We start from the raw sequence: 16,892 nt of genomic DNA, 5'->3' as shown, positions 1-16,892 counted from the left end.
CTACTGGGTGTCCCCACTGAAGTAGATCTCCCCCGCAGCAAGCCCCTACTATGCAAATTAGGGTTGGTATTAGTGAAAAGGGACGTAGCCCAATACTGGGGAGCCTAAGATATCCCCACACTGGCAGAGTGGAGAGTGAGCACGGACCTATATACGGTTGCAGAAAGGGTGACATATAGAGCTAAAGAAAAGTTTACCAAATTCTGGATCCCCTGGTTGAGCTATTGCAATGTTGAGGTGGAGGAGGAGGTGACTGAAACCCGCCGACTTGCCCGGCTCAAGAGTGTAGGAGGAGATAGGGGTCTCTGTTGTTCCCTTTATTTATTTGTTTATTTATTTATTGCTATTTGTTAAGCGCAACATATACCCGAAGGCGTCTTGGCGCTGATTATTTGCAGTAGTCTAAATGATGTTGGTTATCTGAGCAATACCTTTAAAGAGTTATTGAGTGAACAGCCATGTTTTAAGTCTCCTGCGAAACTGAAGCAGCGTTGGGCAGGTTCTTATGTCCAGCGGGAGGGAATTCCACAATTTAGGTGCCGCGACCGTGAAACGACGGTCACCCCACGATACTGTTTTTACGCGGGGGATCACTAGAAGATTATTATTGGAGGACCGAAGTTGGCGAGAAGGCTGGTATGGTTTCAGTTGCTCACTCAGTGAGTGTGGGCCTTGTCCATTAAGTGTCTTATAGACAATGCATAATGATTTAAATTTAATCCGGTTCTGGATCGTCAGCCAGTGTAGTCGTGAAATTGCATCTGAAATGGATACATATTTTGGAATTCCAAAAACCAGGCGGGCTGCGGCATTTTGTACTGACTGTAGTTTCCTCAGTACTCTAGATTGTGTATTTAGAAATAGACCGTTACAATAATCCAGTGACGATAAAACCAGGGAGCTGACTAAGGTTTTAATAGCCGTCACTGGGAGGTAAGGACTGATTTTTTTAATCATCCGGAGCTTATAGTGGGCTGTGGAAGCCACTTTATTTGCATGGTCCATGAAATTGAGGCCATCATCAAAGATGACACCCACATTTCGGACCTTAGGAACTGGTTTGGGAATGGCACCAAAACTGGCTGGCCACCATTCAGCTGACCAGCTGGGTGACAGAGGGCCAAATAATAGTACTTCAGTCTTTTCTGAATTAAGTTTTAAGCAGTTGGTTGCCATCCAGTTTCCTATCTCCGTCATTCCCCTCTGAAAGCGTTGGGCCACTTCTGGTCCATCTCCCTTTATGGCCATAACCAATTGTGTGTCATCAGCATATGAGGTAAGGCCCATCCCGTGTGCCTTGATGACATTAGCAAGGTCCGACACATAGATGTTAAATAGTGTCGGACTCAGGGATGAGCCTTGAGGTACCCCACATGGCAGCGTCAACTTAGCAGATTGGTATGGTCCTAGGGTGACTGCTTGAGTTCTCTCCGAGAGAAAAGTGGCTAGGAGTTCTTTGGCTGTATGACAAATGCCCATCTTCTCGACACGGTCGACCAAGATCTTATGGTCCACCGTGTCGAACGCCGCTGAGAGGTCAAGCAGTATCAGTACTGCGGTTCCGCCAAGGTCTCTAATTCGGCGTACATCGTCAGCGGCTTTAATCAGGGCCGTTTCTGTCCCATGATGTTTGCGAAACCCAAACTGGGTATCATCCAATAAACTATACCTCTCAATATATTCTGATAACTGAATATTCATGGCCTTTTCCACCACTTTGGCCAGGAAAGGCAGATTGGCAATTGGCCGATAGTTTTTTAATTCGGTCTTGTCTGCTCCTGGTTTCTTTAGGAGAGGTTTAAGCAGGGTAGTTACCTGAGCACAGTATGGAGTTACATACCTGTGTCAAAACAGGTATTATTGAGTCCATCAATGGGAGGAGGACTGATGATGGGCAAGGATCAAGTATGGAGCCTGATTTAATGGTTGATACAATGCTCAATATTTGGTCATCCGTTATAGCTGTAAAATTAGGAAAAGTTGGAGTTTGGTGTTTTCTCAATGTCAAGGGGTCTGTTGGGATGTGTGAAGTATCGGCAGATTTACGGAAAAATGCCTGGTAGATGTCATCCACTTTACCAAAGAAGAAATCTGCTAGTGCATCACACATAGTTTGAGATGGTGGTGGTGTTAAGTCTTGGATATGGCCTGAGAGTGATTTAGTAATTTCGTAAAGCTTTCGGCTTGAATTTTTTGCTTGCTCTATTTGGTCTGAATAGAAGGATTTTTTTGCGGCTATGATCATACTTTTGTAAACAGCAAGAGATTCTTTATATACGTATCTTAGATGTCTGGTCATAATTTTTTCTCCATTGCCTTTCCAATTGTCTATTTTGATGTTTTTGTATTTTTAGTTCTTCTGTATACCATGGTATGGTGCTTCCCTTCAACCCGAGCTCACACTATATAGAGGGGCTTCATGTTAAACTCTGTCTCATGATGGATAACTCATTTGTAGCCTACACTTATACACATGCTGACCTGCAGTACTGTCATTTGCTGTTACAACGTCATGTATATTATGTGCAATGTGTGTATCCCAATATATTGGCTAACTTTATGCAAATAAAAAAGTTAAAACAAAAAAAATAATATACGCATTTAGTACAGGATACTGTATGAAACATAGTCAAATAGTAGGGCAAAAAACACATCCCAGTATATTGGCATGAGTTAAAGTTTAGTAGCAGATCACAAAATGCTATGAGGGTTGCAGCAAGGTAACAATTAAGGGGAAAGATGAGAAGGATAGGACCATAATCGCTGTCTCTCGTAGAGGTGTCGCCCATGTCTGCATTGTAACTTAGAACAAACAAAAGTCAATAACATCACAAACTGCCTGGTTGGCACTTCCCATAACTACTAACATGAAATGTGGAGAGATGAGTGATAGGAGTATGTCACAGTAGGAGTGGCGAACACTGACAGGTGCTCCAGGGGAAACAAAGAAGCGGGAGGAACCCCAATGCATTTCAGCCCAGGGGGGCCACCGGGCCGCCTTCAGTGCCTATAAACAATGCATGTGTGTGTGAATGGGTCCACCAGTGGTTCAGTATAGGTATCCAATTGGCTTAGCACAGCCCGAGGGAGGGGTGGATTCAGGCTGTCCAAAAACGTAAGAACATAAGTGTCCCACATCGTAGCTGCTCTATCTTCCCTCCTTGTTCTATGATCGCACACCATGCCATCTTTCTCTACTAGGGCCCATTTGTGAGTCACCTGAAGGCAGTTCTTAATCATGGGCAGGTGAGAGGCCTTCCAGATCATTACTATCAAGTACTTAAAGAGGACTAAGGCCAGATCAATAAACTTCATGTAGGATGTTTTACACTTAGTGCGTAGCGTAATCCCTTAAAGACAGAAGAGTGGGTCCAATGGCAGCTGGTTATCGATCACTGATGACACCAGTACTAGTAACTGGCTCCAAGTGTGCAACAGCGGGGGGCCCTCACAAACCATATGTGAAAATCTGGCATCTCGTTGGCCGTCTCGGACACGTAGGGGATACCGTAGGGAGTATTTTGTGAAGGCAGTGTGTTGCGAGGTAGGTTTGATACAAATAATTAAATTGTGTAAATTGTAGATTAGCATTATGGGAAACTCACTTTTCCTGCTCCAGAGCCATGGCCCACTGCTTGGAGGTTAATTACCTGCTGAGGAAGACCTCCCATTTGAGTTTGTCTTTGGTTGAGAGGTCCAGGAATCCGACCTGTAAAGCTGCATATGGTACCAAGATCGCCTGGCGGCCAAGTGTCAAGAAGCATTGCATTCCCAGGTGTAGTGGTTGCTCAGCCTGCCCCTGAGCCCACATATTCCCAATTGCCACCATAGGTGCATTATGTTTTAGGAAGAGACCCGCACCAATCCCTTAATGTACCGGCAGGTCCTAGAAGGATAGCGGAGTACCATCATTATAAAGATCATTCAAATGGGTGATTGAGGCCTCTTGCCATGGTGAGGTATCATGGGCCTGCATTACAATTTGCAGAGCAGGCACACTCTAGTTGGGGAGCTGTTGTAGTTCACTGGTAGATGTTCTCAAGGAAAGCTGCCAGACTAGCAAGATAAGTCCCCTCAGATCCACTTGGCCCATGGTACCCTCTACCCTCTTTTCTCCGGCCAGTCATTGCATACCCATTGCATTTAGACCACCACAAAATAGAACTCCAGGCATGGGAACCCAAGTCCCCCCTTGAGTAAGGGAACAATGAAGCGTGGAAAAAAGAACAGCTTCCAAGCGGAGGACCACACAAGCTCAGACTCATTTCTTCTCAGAGATTTGAAAAAGGACCTAGGCAGAGTTTCTTGCAGGGCTGCAAAGAAATATAAAAGCCTTGGCAAAGCCATCATCTTCACCACAACACCCTGCCCATGGGGGAGAGGAGCTCCTGGGGTGAGTAGTACAGCCTCTCATGATACTGGATGAACACCTCATTAATGTCCACCTGAGGCGTTCTCTGACCATCTGTGCCATCATGTATGCACCCATCAAGGTCCTGGGGACCCCCGACCTAAAAAACCAAGCCAACATACATCCCGGTTTATTGCCATCAGAGTGCTGGCGGGTCAGGGACGATTTATATTCCTGGTCTCAGAGCCTTTGCATCTCCTCCTTATATTGATGGAGCAGAATCACCCGTCGGGTGTGTGTCAGGTGCTGACACCATCTCAAGCTCTGTGGTCTGCAAGTGGGCCTCTAAAGTCAGACCGCTTTTGCACACCACGGAGTGGCCATGCAATGCCCCCTCATAACTACCTTCATGGCATCCCATTCCAAACCGGGATTCCACTGACCTAGCATTCTTCTCAAAATATTTGGGAGAGGTGCACGGCAACGGTGTCTTTGTATGCCATGTCCTGTCGGGCCTCTGTCCAAAACCACCAGGTCCTGACAGGAGCCCTCACACCTCCCCCACTAGAACATAACCAGGAGTGGCTTATGATCGGATAAGGTCCTACCTAGTTATTCAGAGTTACGTATGAGAGGCCAGCAATCCACATTGCATACAAAATAATCCAAGCTGGTATGGACCTCATGACATGGTGCATATTAAGAATACTCTGCCTACCCTGGGTGTCCTAGCTACCAGGCATCATATAAGGTGGATGTCCTGGACCATAGTTGGAAATGTTTTGACTGTTGCGTGGCTGGAGTATCCAGAAATGGGGGGACCGAGCAGTCCAAGTCAGTGTTGCGTATGCAGTTAAAATCTGCCTCCATAACCCCAGGGCCTGGGGATCCAGAAACATAGTAGGGGATAAAGTGTCTAAGAACACGCCTTGAGATGTATTAGGTGCATAAAGGGACACCACAGAAAAGGGGAACCCAATTAAGGTGCCCTCAAGGTGTGCATAATGGCCCTCCTTGTCATCAAGGACTCTCAACTTCACATAAGGTACTACAGGGGCAATACAGATAAGGGCCATTCTGCCATAGGCCAAGTATCCAGTGCCCACCCACATTGCTAAGTTCCCCTGCAGTCAGGTGAGTCTCCTGAAGACCAGCAAAAAAGAATGTGCCTGCGGCAGAGATAGGCATATATCCTGTGTCTCCAGGCAGCCTTCACCATACCACGGATGTTACAAGTTAAAGCGTGAAAGGTGTGGACCATGTGTGCAGACTACATACCCTGTGGTTCTTATGTCCAATCCCGTCTCCTCGCCCCCTCACTGCCCCCTCATTTCAGCCACTCCTCCTATCAGCCAGGAAAAAAAAACAATTGAACACATCAGTGGAACAACTCCCCAATCCCAGGTCTGATCACCTTACTGCTTCATGCCAAAACCACTCAAAAATTGCAACTGGCACACAACTCCTGCAGCATATTCAAGTCCATGCAGAATACTCCAATGGGGAGTGGGCCAAGTGAAGTCATGTGGAGCCTGAAAATGTCAATGTTCAAAGCTTCTGCTGAGGAGGCCAATGACAAGTAATGTGACATCCAGCCCTCACACTCAGTGCAACTTACCTACAAGAAGAAAAGAAACCCAACAGCAATGCACCCTCACCAGGTTGCTCACCTCACTGGCAAAAAGAACTATATCCAAACTAATGTGTGTTATTGAGGCAAGCCCACCCTTGCGCATCCTGAACCTGGGCCGCCAGGTCCTGCATGTGCTTAGTCAGTTTGCCACCTTTTGCTGGAGCACAAAATACAGAGTTCTTCAGAGTAGAAACCCTGGTCTCCACCTCAGTGATGCGGTCGACCGCTTTCCGCTGATCGTGGCAGAGAAACGGCATCTCCGACCCCACGGCTCCAATCTGGGTCTCAAGAGCAGTCCGTGATAGATTGATCGCCTCCAGCAGCGTCGATGTGTCCAAGGACAGGCCCGCCATGGATTCCCCCCAGGAGGGTTTGTGGTGGTGTAGCTGTCCATTGTATGCTGCTTGGAGGCCCACGCCCCCTACCGATCCTTGCTCATGGCAATCTAGGGTACCTCGTCGGGGAACTCTCACCTGGTCAGTTTCCCCCAAGGTTCAGCGCTGAGGGCAGCAGCTCTGCACAGCAGCTGGTAGCCAGGTACAGTCCCCACACCAAGCTCAACCGCAGGGAATCACCTTGGCATCCGCCACAATCCGGCAAACAATGACCTGTGCCAACACCGGATCCAGGCTGTGGCGACTCCTCAGTGCGTAGAGCAGGACACTGGTGCTGCTCGGGTGTCCAGGTCGGCTCCGGGTGCAAGGAGGGGGCCAGGCACCACGGGCTTAGCCCGACCACTTGCCCTCGCTGCGAACCAAGCACTCACTGGTTCCTCTGTCTCCCGATCAAGCCCTCACCACAAGCAGACAGTCCAGGCGCTGCCCATCATGGGCCAGAAGCACGGTGGGCCCCTGCTGACTCACCAGAGTATTCTCGACGGCCACTTCTCTACAGCAACAGCGTCCCCAGTCAGGGGACCCCAGCAGGTGACCGACGATGTCTATTCCAGGCCCGCCACACCTCATAAGGCCAGAGCGCGCAGACAAGGGGCCCGCAGCTGTTAAGAAGTCGGCAGTCTCCACAGCACACAAGCGGCAGCCAGCATAGGGTCGCAGTCAAGCCACGCCGGGTCCACTGCGCCTCTCAAGCCCACGGGTGTCTGCAGGGTTTAAGACGGGAGAGGGGCACCTCAATGGCATTGCGCCCTTTGCCCCAGCCCTCCACACCTCAGCTCGGCCTGCATGGGGCGATGCCGCAGCTCTTCAGGACAGGGACAGCACCGGAACCATCCACCTTGCCATCGCTGCCCCACCAGACGAGGGGGATGCACTGCGTCAACGGACTCGGCCGCTCTGCTTTCCATCGTGGGACAAGCCTTAACCAAACTGGAGCCCAGTCATGGCATTCCCGGCCCTCCGCCGCCTCCAAACTCAACCTGCAGCAGTGCGGCAGGGACCACAGCACAGGGCTCCCAAGAATCATCGCTCTGGTCCAAGATAATGCCGGATTCTGGCCCTTTACAGGAGCGAACTGTGGAGTTCTAAAGAGACGCATCCGCCATATTCGGCTCCTAAGCCACCATCGAGCACTTGAGCTTTTAATGGCAACCACTTAGTGTGCGGGTCCTTATTTCATTCAGTGATGCAAATCAAATCAACATCCTCTCCCACTATCACCCCAACTTCTGCTGGGCCCACTAGGCTAGTGAGTAAAATGGAGTGAAATTACCTCTGTTGGGCATTAGGAGCATAGCTGTTGATATGTGTAAAGAAGGAGCCGGAGACCAGCACCTTTACCATCAGTCCTATTCCCTCTGTACACCTCTTGATATTTTGCTCTTGTGTAGGGGCGACTATTTTCATCAAGGTGGTCACACCAGCTGTCTTACCTTTATCCGAGGCTCAAAATTGGGAAGGGCAGACCCTGCACCTAATCTTAAATTGGTCTTGCTTCAGTAGGTTTGTTTCTTGCAGAAATAATATTTCTGCCTGCTGTTGTATTAAATAGCGCCAAACTATGCATCATTTCCATGGCGATTTGAGACACCTCACATTTAATGAAATTAGCTTGAGTAGTGTGTGTATCTTGTCAGCTTAATTGGGGCTGAAACCCCATGCAGTCATCCTGTGGAGTGTCAGGCATTGTATATCGATCTCTAAACACCAAATGGTACCTAGTAGTCAAGAGAGTGAGTTATTCACCTGGAATCACAACGCAAGTACAATACAAATAACACCCGTGGGAACACACCATGCACGTTTTAAATGTGAAGTTGGCCAAGTAAGGGCTCAAGGACGTTTGGAAAAATTCCCATCAGAAGCCACACTGTACTGCCCTCTTTTGATTCATTTGGGATCTCCTTGCCCAGGAGACAAAACAAGACGGCCAGTCAGATGTTACCGTTACCGAAATGGAAATGTGAGAGGAGAGTTTTACATGATTTAGTGGCGACTGAAAAAAAGCAGTGTGAAGTGAGAGGGGTAAAAAATGAGTGATTGTAAAATTAGGTGAGCTGGGTAGAAATCGGGAATTTATTAGTGTCTCCCAGTCCCTAAGGTTAAAAAACAATTGCAAATGCGGGTTAGAAATAATATCCGCAATGAGTAGTGGTCGACATGTTTCTGCATATAGTGAAAAGATTTTCCATGCATTCCTCAGGACCAGTTGTTTCAGAAACTACTGCTTTTTGTGAAAAATTATTATTAAAAGATATCACCTGAAAAGTCCAGGTTGTGTGCTCAACCATGTACTGTTACCGCACCGCATCAAAGCATTGGATCCATTGTATTGCCTTATGGGTCCACAGCGCCTATATGCCTTTGTTGGCGCAGGAGCGCACTAATAAAAAAAAGTCAAACCCTGGTGCGCATTGCGTAACTGAACACTATAGTATAAAGTGCACTGCTTGGTCTTTTAGCATTGGGCAACATATATGTATTTTATATCTCACATCACACACACTGATTTTGCTCTTGTACTCTGTATCCTCTTGAAGCATTCTTGCTATGTGTAGTCACAGTTCCTCTAATCAGGAGGCCCACCCCACATTTTTTTTCTACATTTCCAATAAACCCAGAAGGTGCTCGTGCGAGTTACTTTTAAGTCAAAAGTTCAGACTGGCTCATGTTCAAAGGTGAGAATCCTCAACTTAACCGTGGCATGCCAGATCTGATAGCTCGGAGGACTAATGGATTCACTGTAGGGATCTAGAATGTTGAAACCCCGCCTGGCGTTCTCAGTCTTTCATTCCCCCGAGGTCGATACAAAATTGCTATTCTATAGTTACCAGCAGGCGGCCACCAATGGGACAGGGATCTGGCTGGCACAGGCCAGACAGCTGAGAGCAGTGCTACCACCCACGGTTAACATAGTGCAGATATCCCACAGACACACACAAAAAAACAGATACCCGCAGGGAGATGGAGAGCGATGGGCAGGCTTCGCCAAACAATAGCTGTAACAACAAGTGCTTCTCAACCCTGGAGCATTGCTAGCGAGGGGGCTGCAAGGAAAACAAGCACTCGCCATGACGTCAAGTTTCCTCTATTTCTGCCGTCCCACTTGGACGGACTTGGCCTGCTTTGCTTTCCTTCTGGCGTAAATGGTTTTTATTATCTTTATGGGGCCATCTGTTTCGCCCCATAAAGATAACAAACCTTTTAGGCCAGAAGGAAGTCAGGTCAGTCCGTCAAAGTGGAACGGCAAAAATATAGAAAACTGTACATCACCAAGTGCTCATTCCCAATGGCTGGCCACCTTTTACAATAAACAGTGACGCCAGCCAATGGGAAAGAGGGCCTGGGCTTAAAGCCCAATACTGACACTGACCCTAAATCAGTAAATCCCGCCACCGAGACTGCGCATGTACGCAGTCTTACGCTAGGTTCGACCTAAAAAAGAGGCGTTGCGTATGAAAAGTTGAAAATGGGCGTTACCACTGTACCAGATCTGCTGGGTTGTAGTCGATAATGGGAGAATTGGCGATCTGAGATTCCAATAAATGTTATGATATCGGGGTTGGAACAATCAGTGTGTACTGGATCATGGCACCCCAATTCCAGTCCTATGGTTCCACAGTATACGGTGACGTAAATGATTGCAGTAAAGACCTACCTGTCATGGACCTGACGTACAGCGCCTTCTTCTGCGAAGTCTTGCTGGTCGCAACACAATAATAATAATCTGAACCCATTGCACAACATGTATTGTTGGTGAGTGCCAATACATTCTTATGGTTGACCTGTGCTTGTAACAGAAACCTGGGCACAAGATGTTCAATGTTGTGCGCATATTATGGATATAATGGTATGTATAAACTGAAAAGTGAAAATTAAAACGTGAAAATGAAGTGCAATGTGATTAAATTTAATAAAATGTGGTAAAATGTGACTTATTGTGTGTCTCGCATGTCTCAAATCAATGTAGCATTCTGCATGTCTTAGTCACATCCACAATAAGCCCGAGAAACAATAATCTTAACAGAAGCTTTTAGTGACAACAAAAAGCTGCAGTTACAACTCTACAACAGGTATACATAGTCATACCAGTACTTTCATCATAAAATGCAAGTCATTTCAATGTTATCACAAGGAATACGTGTTTTTAGAAAACGTACCCATAAAGTTTCTCTCTTGCTAAATGTCTACTGACATGATCATGGGGTGATTTTAACACCCTCTCCAATATTGTGAAGCACAACTGTGCTATGGTGTGCTTCGTCTTCCCCCAGTGTACAGCTAAACATGACTTGATGTTAGCGGTTTGAATCATGCTTTTATGTTTGGTTATTCTACCCTTAACCTTTGTCTTTGTTCGTCCTACATACCCTAGCCCATATGGGTATTTTATGGCATATACTACCATGCTGGTATTACAGTCTGCAGTGTGTTTGAGTGTAATCATTTTCCCTGTGTGCGACCCCAACATACAGGCCATGGAAGTGACTAGAGGCTTACACCTGGAAGTCATCCACAGTGATACGTGTTACCAATGGTTACCCCAGGGCCTTGACCCTAATCTTTATGGTTTTCCTATCAGCCCCACCTCCTTCCTGAGTAGTGTACTGCAGAGACTGGCTTTCCCTTTCACCAGTGTGTCCCACCAAGCTCACAAGAATGAAGTAATCCACAAATCTGTTTGGGGGGAATCCCCTACCTCCACATGTTCCTCCAATTAGCCAAGGTCTCCCAAAATGCAACCTAGTATCTTCAATTTATTGTATCATTCACAGTCTCACATATGCCCAGCATATGAATATATGAATATAACACATATGCACTGCTCAATCTAATTTTACTATGTATGGTACTTTTCACAGGCACCCACACACGCAGCACTACGCCAATCTGCTGTAGGCCAAGGGTGTGTCAAGCACATAGCAGTGGAACTTTAAATGAGCGAACCTGTAGGCCTCACTCCAGTCACTGAGGCAAAAGGGACCAGTTCACTTTTACTGATCACTGCAAGGTATGCTGCTGCCACAGTACTTCTGCTGCTAAACTTCTGCCGAGGAAAGTAGCCTTTCACCACCTTGAGGGAAGTATGTTGTGTGTGCATCCCCATGAAAGAGACCATAATCTGTGAGACAGGTGTAAGTAATGGCGCACATGCATGGTACGTGTGCGCCCATTACAACAAAATTCAGCATCAGGAATCCAGACATCATTACAGTTTGGACACTCAGGGCAGGGGTGTATATGCATCACCAGGCGAGAGACTTTTCCCTCCCAGCAGCCTGCTGTTTATTAGAAGTAAGTAAACGATCTATGGTACCCGACCATGTTTCTTTTATAAAAATATGAGTGTTTTAATCAGTGACAGCAGTGCCGTGAGGGGAACAGCTCACCTGAATCTCACATCTTTGGGGCTGCCATCACTCCGCCATCACTTCTGGACACTTTGAGTACCTCTAATATAGCCACCAGCCAGGACTCGGGTGAAACTTCTTGTGTCCCAATCCACAACAAGGTTTATATCAACAATCTCCAACTTGTTTCATGGAATGTGGTAGGTCTGCGAAACAAGCTCTCATTTTCAGATTGGAATAATTTTATTGATGGGCATGACATATGTATGTTTCAGGAAACATGGAGCCTTGAACCTCTATATAAGCAGGGATTTTCTTGTTTCCATGTGCCTGCTAGTACGGTCGGGCGTGGTCGTCCCTCCTGAGGGCTCATGGTATGGGTAGGGGTTGATCTTAATCTTAAGATTATTCACCACACTTGCTCATCTCTGGATATTATGAGACTTTCTATTGGGGGTATGAATGGTGTCCCCACCTGGGAACTCTTTAATGTGTACGCTAGAGGAACCCAAGGGGGGGCAAAATCCACTACTATTGAGATCTTAACTGATCTGCTTAAATTGTGTTCTCCTGACTCTTTAACTTTGGTTGCTGGGGACCTTAACTGCTCGTTTGAACCTTTGGCAGTAGATGACATTCTCGGGGTGCATGAGGATGACGCCCAATGGGGCGTTCCGCCCCTTTCCCTCATGCCTGTGAGGAGATGGTCTCCAGTAGTCATTCAACTGAATGCTCTAATGATTGAAACAGGTATAAGAGCTGTGAATGGCCGTACCATCTCCGGCGGTCAGGGGGCAAACACATACAACAGAGTATCATGTGAGAGTAGGATCGATTATATATTGGTAGACAGGAGAGCTTGGAAATCAGTGGTAGATATGGTCATTACACCATCAGTGGAGAGTGACCATAACCCTCTATCCCTCACACTGGTGGATCCGTGGCAGAGAAGGGAACATACATCAACAAATAGTGAGAGGCTAATAACTAAGCAAATTATATCATCCAACTGCAATAGATTTCTCAAGTGGCCCAAGTTTAGCATGGACGAAACTAGACTAAGTGCGCTGGATGGAATCCTTAATGAGCAATCCTTAAGGCTTTCTGCAGTATGTAATGGCAAGGCTGGGCTTGCAGAGGCAGAAGCCATGTACACTGTTAATATGGATCAGATTGGCAAACTGTTCACAATTCCAGGTAAAAAGAGCTTGACAACTATCAAACCATCCAGAAATGGTTTGATAGTAACTGTAGAAAGATGAAAAATAAATTAATACTTGCTATTAAATCAAGCAATCCATCAGTTGTTCGGCTGGCCAGACTACACTATAGACAAGCTATAACAACAGCTAAAAGGGAGTGGGAAGAATCCCACTGGGAAAGCCTCAGAGACGCAAGCAAAAAACAAGAATGGTGACCTATTCTGGACCTTAGTCAGAAGATCGAATGGTTGTGACTCGGATCAGATCCCCAACCACATCACAGACAATGAATGGTTTGAGCACTTTAGCAAATTCTATGGTGGTAATGCACTGCCCGGAGCCCCAGGACATTTGAGCGGTGCCCTGGATGTTGGTTCTGGACAGGATTCTATCAATAGAGTCAACAAAAAAGAGGTCCTGACTGCAACAGCTAAAATTGTACCCGCTAAAGCCCCAGGGCAGGACGGCGTGCCAGGTAACCCTTTTAAAGCCAACCCTGAGGGCTGGGCAAATTACTTTGTAATCCTCACAAATGCACTGCTAGAGGGCTCACCTGTCCCGAATTCTTGGAAGGCGGCCGAGGTGATTCCTATTTACAAGAAGGGCCCCAGGGAGGACCCTGCCAACTATTGCCCAATTAGTCTTATAGACGCGTGACAGAAATTGGTTGGCAGGGTACTTCTGGAGAGGATTCTTTCTTGGGCTGTGGAGAATAGCATCATCTCACCCTTCCAGGCAGGCTTTAGGGCTTGCAGAGGCACGGTAGACCAAGCATTTAGGCTGGCACTCCGATACTCGAAGGTGGTTACTATTGGCAAAGGCGGTCTTTATTTGGCATTCATTGACTTAAAAACCGCCTTTGAGTTGGTCCCCCGAGACCACCCCTGGCTGATCTTGGAGGAGATGGGGATTCCTCCACCGATCTTGAACCTCTTGGCACGCATGCATGATGGTACCTATGCCCGCATCAAATGGGGATCACAAGAGCAAAAAACTGATAGAATCCCTGTAAATCGAGGGGTACGCCCGGGTTGGGTGTTAGCCCAAACACTCTTCTCGTTATTTGTCAATGGTGTAGTCGCTTGAAATAAACGCTGATGCCCCGACCCTGGCGGGTGACAAAGTCCCCGCTCTTCTTTTCGCGGATGATACATTATTGGTATCAAAAATACCTGCAGGACTACAGAAATTGCTGGACCGCTTTTGTCTGTTTTGTAAGCTTAGGGGCCTCGTCATAAACACCTCGAAAACTAAGCTCCTTTATCTTAACCCAAGCAAGTCATCCAGATCCACCCTTTGCCTGGATGGAGTGCCACTGGAAGGTGTAAAATAATTCGATTACCTAGGAATTAGAATCTCAGATGAATTAAAGTGGCCGCCTCACATTGACAAAATGGCATTAAATCACAAAAGGGTAGCCGTAGCACTAGGGCGTGAGCATCGTAAATCTATTTCTAAGCCAATAGCCCCTGCTCTGTATATTTACGGTGCAAAAGCTGTAGGCTGCGCCCTTTATGGCGCAGAGTTGTGGGGCTTTGAGTGTGTTGATACCCTGGTCACCTCTGAGACTAAGTTTTCAGGGAGCTGGTATCACTTCCGAGGGGCACTCCTATCAAACCATTATTGAGCGATCTGGGTCGCCGCTCTATTAAGGACCTAGCCAGGTTACGTCCTCTTTTATATTGGGCTCGGCTATGGCGGACCCCGGAGCTTTCAAGGTATTTGCATGGTCTGAGAGAAGTTATGAATCCTCTTGGTGCCCACAAAATTAGTTGGATCCGTAATATAAAGAGACTCCTGCTCAAATCTGGCTTGCCAACTGATTGGGAGCCTGGGGTCTCTTTATCCAAGGTTGAAACTAAACGAGCCTACTGTTGATGAACAAGAACAAAGGGACCCAAACGAAGGTAGGCTGACTGAGGAATTCAGACAGCACAAATCAAAGCCTCGCTTGGAGCCTTACTTGGATTTTATTACGAAACCAAGAGATAGATCCCTCTTTATACAGTTTAGGTTAGGCACACTGCCTCTCCGCGATTACACCTGTAAGTGGAAGCCCCCGCACCAAACCCCTTCTGACTGCCCATTCTGTGAAGGAGTCACTGAAAACATCCCTCTGCATGTCCAGCGTATGGAAAACCCCGACAGAAATGGCTCAAACCTGTGTGTCTGCTCTTAAGAACCAGGGACCAATCCGCTGCACTCTGAATCCTTAAGGCTGACACTAGTACAACCTTAGTGTGTGGGGTGGCCAAATTTCTTAACTGGGCCTGGCTGATTAGATTGAAGGCTACTAGATGACTGTATTTTTAGCTTAATTCTTTTAAAATATTCACAAAGCTGCTAATGTTTAATATGTTTAAAAAAATATATTTATTGAAGTGTGAATGGTTTTATATTGTAATCCATTTAAAAAAATGTAATGTTAATGAATTGTGGTTTTATATTTTTATGTGCTTTTATGATATTCTGTATATCGAAATAAAGCTTTGATTGAATGATTGATTGATTGAATTTTAATTTACCTAAACATGGGAAAATCCCATTTGTTTATCATTTTACACTTAGCAATGAAAACATGAGCTGGCCTTGAAATTCCAGTCCTGAAACAATAGAACGATCACCCACAAAACATTCATACAAATACTTCAATATCACCACATATAGAAAAAGGTATACAACTGTATGCTCTGTTCTTCGCATTCATTGCTGACGATTATCAGAATAGGAGTTGCACCAAAGCCTGCATGGAACAATTTGTGCAGGCAGTTTTCACGTGACTGTGTCTTCCTCTGTATTGTTTACTAGGTAAAACCCAAAGATATATATTTTGACATTTATGTCATTTATGAACATTGAGTGGAATGTATTGAAAGCGCTTGAAGTGTCAAGCAGTGCATGTTTCTTTCAGCACAGTATGTTTTACTGACGCATTTAATAGTGTTGTGATGATATAGAAAGTGTTTCCAGCCTCATAAGTTTTGACAATAGCCATACCGAGTTGATAAAATATACTTTGTTTGTTGAAATTGCTGCCATCGAAGTCCTGATGTTATTGAGTTTGATTTGGGTGGTCTATTTATAAAGAGATGCTTCTCTCAACCGACTGGTTCTCTGTGAGGAATTAGGTGACAGACTGGCTCTAAGACAATCCTGCAATTCATTATGTTGCGAACTACACACATAATATTTCATCATTGGCCAGCACATGCTGAATTTCCAAGATCCAACACATTGTAAATATAATCATTGGATCACTTTAAGAAAGAGGATTGTCATTAGGGGTGGGTGACTGCCAACCTCAGAGAATGATAACACTTCTTGTCAGGGTGAACCCTCAAAGTCACCAAATTATTCTGAACTAGGCCCCCCATAGCTACAGCACTGAGCCGACAAATTTAGGGCGATCCGTAAAGTATTTTTTCAGTACCAAAACAGTAACAAAGTCGAACCACCAATCACAAATAAAAATTAACCCCTTGGGCGTGGAGCAATTCTGCACATTCCGATTGCGGGTGCGGTCATGATGGCCGGGAGCCGTCATCAGTATTCGAGCACTGTGTGCCATGACCGCCATGGGGTTAAGGGTGTATGAAATTCACGTAATTTGTTTTTGTGAAATATGCAAATGTATTGTAGTTTAAGTGACATTACAAGTCATTACTCAAAATGTAAATTCTGCCATTTCACACAATATCATGAGGCCTGTGTCAATTTTTGCCACAAGGACGCATTTAGACAAAATCATCACCAACATGACCCGCTAGCGTTCTGCTGTTACACTGCATTCACTGTACATTTTTATTGCAAATTGTTTCATTGCTGTAAATCTTTACCATTAATGGTTTGATTCATTCCATCCACTAGTTGGTACCAGATATTATTTTGACATCCCAAGCTACCATCCTCAGAACATGTTCTGGACCTGTGGAAGATCAGACGAGGACTGGAACTGCTGTC

This window comes from Lissotriton vulgaris, chromosome 5, assembly GCF_964263255.1.
Source record: "Lissotriton vulgaris chromosome 5, aLisVul1.2, whole genome shotgun sequence".
NCBI lineage: Eukaryota > Metazoa > Chordata > Amphibia > Caudata > Salamandridae > Lissotriton > Lissotriton vulgaris.
Note: the sequence above shows the minus strand (reverse complement) of the source record.